The sequence below is a fragment of the Capra hircus genome, chromosome 11 (assembly GCF_001704415.2).
Source record: "Capra hircus breed San Clemente chromosome 11, ASM170441v1, whole genome shotgun sequence".
Classification (NCBI taxonomy): Eukaryota; Metazoa; Chordata; class Mammalia; order Artiodactyla; family Bovidae; genus Capra; species Capra hircus.
In genome coordinates, this window is record NC_030818.1 from 20,347,805 (window position 1) to 20,355,627 (window position 7,823).

Here is a 7,823-nt window from a genome sequence, read left to right on the forward strand (position 1 = left end):
GGTTGAGCAGTGCAGATCCCCACCCACATCCCCATGAAAGCTCACATAGGTTGGTGAAAAGAGGGAGGCTGTGGACTGAGGGTGATGCTTGGAGGTCCCAGGAGAAAGCTGGCTTTTGGGTGACAGGCAAAGTTGGTCTAGCCTCACTTGGAAAAGGGGCCACATACGCCCTTTTCCTTTGCCAGGCTTAGAACCAGCCGAATGACCCTCCTGTCTGCTTGTTTTGTAAATAGGACCCAACTCAGGTCGCTTGGGAGCTCTTCTGAAACTTTAAAACACAAAAATTGCTGTTTAGCTATATTTGCTTATACTCCTCCTTCTTCCAGTATATGGTAACTTCCTATTTTTTTTAATTTACTTCCCCCCCCCCCACACTTTACTTGCTTATTTAATTTTGTGGCCGTGCTGCACAGCATGTGGGTTCTTAGTTCCCTGACCAGGGCTCAGTACCCATGCCCCTGAATTGGAAGCACAGAATCTTAACCACTGGACCACCAGGGAGGTCCCCGTAACTTCCTTTGAACATTTCCACTTGCCCTACCCTGGAATGCATCTAGGTCTTTGCTGCCTTTGGTGTAAAGTCTTGTTTGAAGACATCAAGTTCTGTGTGATTTGTCTTTTCTCACTAAACGTGAATTCTAATTTAAAATAAATTCCTTACTGTTTTACTAGGTAGAGATTTTGCAGAAAACAAAATTCTCATTTTTAAATGAATGAGGATTCAAAAAGTTAGCCTAATGAAAGAAAGTTTAGGTTCAGAGCCTTTACACACAGTGGTGGTGGCGGTGAATTCGCTAAGTCATGTCCGACTCTTTGCGACTCCATGGACTGTAGCCCTGAGGCTCTTCTGTTCTTGGGATTTCCCAGGCAAGAATACTGGAGTGGGTTGCCGTTTCCTTCTCCAGGGGATCTTCCTGGATCAGGGATCAAATCTGCATCTCCTGCATTGTAGGCAGATTCTTTATTGCTGAGCCACCAGAGAAGCCTTAAGCATAGTAGTAGAGAAATGGAAGAGCCATTTTGTTGGAAAGGTGATTTTAAATTCAACAGAGGTTTTACAATCAAAACAGAGAAATTTTGTCACGAAGAGTGACATAACAAAGAAACAGGTTCTGAGATCCACCTTTGATTTTAGTGCTTCCGGGGAAAGATTCTGCCCATTTTGAGTAATTTCTTCAGAAAAGGATCAAGTTCATTGAAAAGGCTCAGCATCTTGCTAAAAATTTAAAACTAGTGAAAGAACCAAAGGTCAAGATAACTGTGTTCTCAGAGGTACCTTTTTCTTAAAATATGTGAATTATCTCACCAAAGATATTTGAAAAATCTGCGTGTTTGGTGCACACAGTCACTTTTAGTGGGCCCCAGCTCACCAAAAGCCAGGAGAGGAGGAGAGGTCATTTCTGGTGACCAAGAGGGCACTAGGTTGGGAATTCACTGGAGGGTGGTTAGTGTCCTTTTTCTTTAACACTGGGATAAGCATGACCCATGCAAATTTACAAGACATTCTCACCGAGTAAGAAGAGAGAGAAGGCTGAGACAAGTTAAATAAACACTTGAGAAGCGAAGCAGATAAAACCTGCTTGCTGTCACAAGTGCCATGGGGGAGCAGCATTCCTGAACCAGAGGGAAAAGGAATGAAACCTCAGGTCTCAGAGGGGAGAGGTGGCTAAATGCTGACCTTTGCCCTCCCAGCCCAGCTGGAATGCTGGCTTAGAGAAAAAAGAAGAGTTGAGGGGTTTTTACTTTTTAATAAAACATCTCAGAAATGACCATGAACAAGGCAAAGCTGATTCTCACAGATAAGCCAGGGACCAAGGAAGGTAGTGGCGGTTAGAAGCTGGTGGGTGGTAGAGGAAAGTGTCTCCAGCGTTTAGGTCAATAGACCAGAGCAGAGAAATGAAAGTGCAATAAGAACACCTTTGGGGAAAAGCCAGCCAGTCGTTTTCCTTTCTGAATTGAGAAGGGACATTTCAAGTCCAGGAACGGTAGGGATGAAGGAGAGGAAAGAGCCAGAAATGTGGGGAAGCTATATGATAGCTGACCTCATAATCTCCCCCAAACAATTTCTTTTTAAAAAAACTTTTTATTTTCTATTGGAGTATAACCAGTTAATAATGTTGTGATAGTTTCAGGTGGACAGCAAGGGGACTCTGCCATATGTATACTTGTATCCGTTCTCCCCAAACTCCCCCAACAATTTCTGTAATGATTGTGACACCAAGTACCTAGGTACCCTTTCACGTCTGCCCTAAAGATGTCTGTTCATCAACAGGAGCAGAAGTTGGTGGCGGAATTCCATGATTTGCAAGGTGTTTGTCACACAGGGAGAAGCAGTGTCTTCCCTGAGTTCCGAGGGCCCTGGTGACACTTCTTTGGATTTAAAACTTTTCCTTGAAACTCTTGAGCATTGTGAAATGAGAGAAAAGGTTTATCTTGGAGTCGTAATAGCACCAGCCACAACCTCAATGGCCAAAGGTTTAAATCCTCTGGAATAATTAGCCTAGAAAATGCAGGAGTCGAAACAGCTCTACAAAATCTGAAGGGAAGGGAAAGATGAAGCCAGAAGGCCAGTAGAATGTGTGTGTATACGTGAAAAACATTCCTCACCTGTGGTTGTTTGGGGGAGGGGGGTTGCAATCATCTATGCGTGTGTCTATGTGGCATATTTTTACACATTTAGTACAAATGTGTATTAAGCTGTGGTGGTGGTGGTTTAGTCGCTAAGTCATGTCCTACTCTTGCGACCCCATGGACTGTAGCCCACCAGGCTCCTCTGTCCATGGGATTTTCCAGGCAAGAATACTGGAGTGGATTGCCATTTCCTTCTCCAGGGGATCTTCCCAACCCAGGAATCGAATCCAGGTCTCCTGCATTGCAGGCAGACTCTTTCCTGACTGAGCTATCTGAAAACAAATCCAGATCAGCTCCTACCCCCAGATTTTTTTATCCTAAAGGCATATTACATGGATATCCAAAAGTTCTGAAAGGACGATCTTAAATACACAAAGCATTTCCCAGCTGATCACCATGTGAATGATGTGAACAGTCACCCATAGTACTGAGTCGCCTTGTGTCCTTTTCATGTGTAAGGAATTGTAAGTTAATTTGTGGCGGTGGTCTTAGATTTCAGACATTAATAGCAGCAAATTATAGAAGAAAAGCAAGATGGTATGATTCATGACCTAGAAAGAGCAGCTTCTAGTTTCCACGTATCCTCTGTGTCACGTGATATATTTCAGAAACTCACTTAAAATTGAGAAAATAAGCCATTCCTAATTGTGCTTAAGGAAATAGCTCATTTATGAATCTAAGAAGATTAGAGAATCTTTCGTGTGTTTGTTTAGAACCCAGGCCAAATTTTTTTTCCAGAGGCACAAACCTGATTTTCCCTTTTCCTTAAAAAAAAAACTCTCATAAAGTTAAAGTGTTTTTAAAAAAAAAGTACGCTTCGCATGCAACAACCCATTCAAGGACTTTGATGATAGACTTACCTCTGCTATGAGTATGGAATTTTTGCATTTTCGAGATAGATCTTTTAAAAATGAATACACCATTGTATTTTTGGAGTTTCAATTGACTCAATTTTAAAAAAGATGATTTTCCAGCCGGTTGTTTGAATTCCCATAAAACTCAATTTCTATAGGTTAGCTCAAGAAAATTAAAAACAAAACAAAACACTAAGTTCTAAGCATGTTGCTTGAAACTCTTTAATGTTTTCCCAGAGAATTTATAATGCATTCCCACCCCAAACTGCCACTTAGCCCCTCTGGACCCTTCTCGCCTTCCTTCATGCACTGCTCTTGCTCCGTGGTCCCCTTGCAGTGCCTCAAATGTCAGAGTTCTTTCTTGCCTCACAGTTTCAGGGCTCACTCTTCTTTTCTGCCTGGAAAGTTCCTCCTTGATCTTTGCATGGTTGGCTGCATCAGATATGTTGTTTTAGAGCACCATTCTTTGACCCCCTCTCTAGAGCAGGGGCCCATCCGAGCTCCCTTGCTCTCAAGCCCATCACTGTCTCTCTAACTGGCTTCCATTGCAATCTGCCTGGTTATATCTGTTTCTGCCACTGGATTTCAAGTTTCTTGAGAATAGAGACCTTGTCTATCTCATGCACCTTTCTCTTCTGTCAGTGCCCGGCAAATAGTAGATGTTCAGTGAATACTTACTGAATGAGTAAGACATTGATCTGTATCTATTTTTCTTTCTAGGTTGTTGTGAAGGGAACCCAAGAGAATGGTGTGAAGGCTGAAGGAAACATGGGCTCAACAGAGAGTTTTTCCTTCATTTTATTATTTTTGACTTGTTTGTATTTTAAGATGGGGGATGAGAAGATTTTTTTTTTATGCTTTTGAGAATGATCCAGGAGAGAGAAAGAAAGAGATGATAACGAGGATATAACAGAGAAAGAAAATATTGCAGGAAAGAAGTCCTTGTAGTTATGTTGATGTGGTTCAAGGAAAGTGTTAACCATTGCTAGGCACGTAGACCCTTTGCCGCGGTGAAGGAGGAAGACAGAGAAAGCAAGTTCCAGTATACAGTGCATGGTGGTGTGTGTGTGTGTGTGTGTGCTTGTATTGATCTGGGGTAGACAGATAAGCTTGTTGCCCTCAGGAATTCCCTGGCAGTCCAGTGGCTAGGACTCTGCACTTCTGCTGCTCTGGGCCTGAGTTCAATATCTGAATCTCTGACTGGGGAACTAAGATCCTTCAAGCTGCACAGGGTGGCTCAAAAAAAAAGGCGGTGGGGGAGTGTTGCCCTAGTGTGTGTTAATTGCTCAGTCATGTCTGATACTTGTGATCTCATGTGCCTTGACTATAGCCTACCCAGCTCCTCTGTCCATGGGATTCTCCAGGCAAGAATATTGGAGTGGGTAGCCATTCCCTTCTCCAGGGTATCTTCCCAACCCAGGGATCGACCCCAGGTCTCCCGCATTGCAGGCAGATTCTTTACTATCTGAGCCACCAGGAAAGTCCATTGCCCTAGATAGCTTCTAATTTTTTAGGTATGAAACTGGACATACATAAAACAGGACAACAGCTGGGCAAGTGAGAGAGGAAAGGGATGTGGAAAGCTTAAGGAGACATGAGATTTTTAAAAATTGTCTTAAAAAAGCAGAAGAGCCAACTATGTAGGGATGCGTAGAAGGATTGTAGTGCTGCCTGTCCATTTGAGTTTGATCATCAGGAGTTTGAACTGAGACAGCTGGATTTGGGGATTTTTTCAGTACTTGAAGTGGGAATGTAAATTGTCACCACTTTTCTGGAGGGCAGTGTCCTTTGATCAAGCCATTCTACGAATTCATCCTAAAGATAGCTGGACATCTTTTGAGAAGATGTATATACAAAAATGTTCAACAAAAACTTTATAATCAATAGCAAATAACTGGAAAACATCTAAATGTTCAGCAATAGGAGGTTGGATAAATAAATAGAGATATCTGTACAATGGGATATTTTGCAGCTGTTAAAGACTGAATGTCTATATTCAATGATATGGGGAGATAACCATGATGAGTTATTGAGTGAAGAAAATGCAGTTTCAGTTCGGTTCAGTTCAGTCGCTCAGACATGCCCGACTCTGCGACCCCATGTACCACACACACCAGGCTTCCCTATCCATCACCAACTCCTGGAGCCTGTTCAAACTCCTGTCCATCATGTTGGGGATGCCATCCAACCATCTCATCCTCTGCCCTCCCCTTCTCCTCCCGCCTTCAATCTTTCCCAGCATCAGGGTCTCTTACAATGAGTCCATTCTTTATATCAGGTGGCCAAAGTGTTGGAGTTTCAGCTTCAGCATCAGTTCTTCCAATGAATATTCAGGACTGATCTCTTTTAAGATGGACTTGTTGGATCTCCTGCAGTCCAAGGGACTCTCAAGAGTCTTCTCCAACACCACAGTTCAAAAGCATCAATTCTTCAGTGCTCAGCTTTCTGTATATTCCAACATATATTCCATACATGACTATTAGAAAAACCATAGCTTTGACTAGACGGACCTTTGTTGGTAAAATAATATCTCTGCTTTTTAATATGCTGTCTAGGTTGGTCATAGCTTTTCTTCCAAGGAGCAAATGTCTTTTAATTTCATGGCTGCAGTCACCATCTGTAGTGATTTTGGAGACCCCCAAAATAAAGTCTGACACTGTTTCCACTGTTTCCCCATCTATTTCCCATGAAGTGATGGGACCAGATGCCATGATCTTAGTTTTCTGAATGTTGAGCTTTACGCCAACTTTTTCACTCTCCTCTTTCACTTTCATCAAGAGGCTCTTTAGTTCCTCTTAATAAGGGTGGTGTCATCTGCATATCTGAGGTTATTGATATTTCTCCCAGCAATCTTGATTCCAGCTTGTGCTTCTTCCAGCCCAGCGTTTCTCATGATGTACTCTGCATATAAGTTAAATAAGCAGGGTGACAACATGCAGCCTTGACGTACTTCTTTTCCTATTTGGAACCAGTCTGTGGCTCCATGTCCAGTTCTAACTGTTGCTTCTTGACCTGCATACAGGTTTCAGAGGAGGCAGGTCAGAAGGTCTGGTATTCCCATCTCTTTCAGAATTTTCCAGTTTGTTGTGATCCGCACAGTCAAAGGCTTTGGCATAGTCAATAAAGCAGTACAAATAAAATCCCATTTGTTGAACTCAAATGCAACTGATCCCATAGGGTATCCTGGAGCTGGAATGGCCCTTTAAAAGTGTTCAGAATCAAAGCAAGGGCCCGGGAAGGGAATGAAATCTTGGGTGAGGCAGATCGCACCCACAGAGGACAATTCCCACTGAGGGACTCAGTTGTGGCCATCAGGGGCCAGCACTCCCCACAGCCAAGGGAATGAGCTCCTCTATCCTGTAGGTACCTCTGAGTAACAGACCACAGCATCCACCAGGGCCTGCAGTTCCTGGTCTGTGGTTCCTGAGATCACCAGAATACCTGTTCACTGTTGTCTTCAGGCTGTGAGAAGCTGAGGTAAAGGATATGAAATTGCTTTGTAAGCCACAGAGCATCGTCAACTGTGATGTGTTGTTGGTCATTATTATCTGTTATGGGTTCCCATCCTGCTTTTCCTCACTTTCCCTAGGTGTAAACAATCTCATTTTCTCTTTCTTATGTTTATTGACCAGAGGAAAGAATAAGAAGAAAAAACAGGGAAATATTCTGAAAAAGAAAAGGCCCTCTGGTTTTCTGTCCTGTATATGTACAAGTCTCAGCAGGTCTTGTCAGGAGTTTGGGCCTACCCTCATCCACCACCTCCAGCACCAGGGCTGAGCAGGCTGGACTGTCTGGGTCAGAAGAATGACCCCATGTAGGACTTAAGCCATTTCTTCCTCTCTTCCTCCCTTCCTCCCCCATGAGACATGGGCCCACAGATTATCTGGGGAATTAGACCAGGGAAGAAAAGAAAAGCCCCCTCGGGCAACTGCATTTCTTAGTAGCAAGGGGAGATTGTGAGGAAAAAGTTGAAGCCCAAGGGAAATTCTGAGACATGGTTTAGAGAGACCACAAACACCTTCTTGTGGAGAATCAGTGGAGGGAAAGCAAAGAAAACTGAGAATATCTTTTTAACTCTTCTAAGAAGATTTATCCCCCCTATGCAGCTAATCAACGTCTCTAGAGAATGTGTGTGGTCACAGAGTTGAAGGGTTGAGCACATTGCTTCCCTGCCTCCAGATGGTTTTAAATGGTAGCAGGTAAGAGGAGGGCTCACTGCCCCACAGCCACCCCACCCCCACCCCCACCCCCACAGCCAAGCTTTGTCTGTCACTAGTTCTGGAACAGTGAGGGTGGCTTTTCAGACCCAGGGAATGCCTGCAGGCTGACACCAAGAAG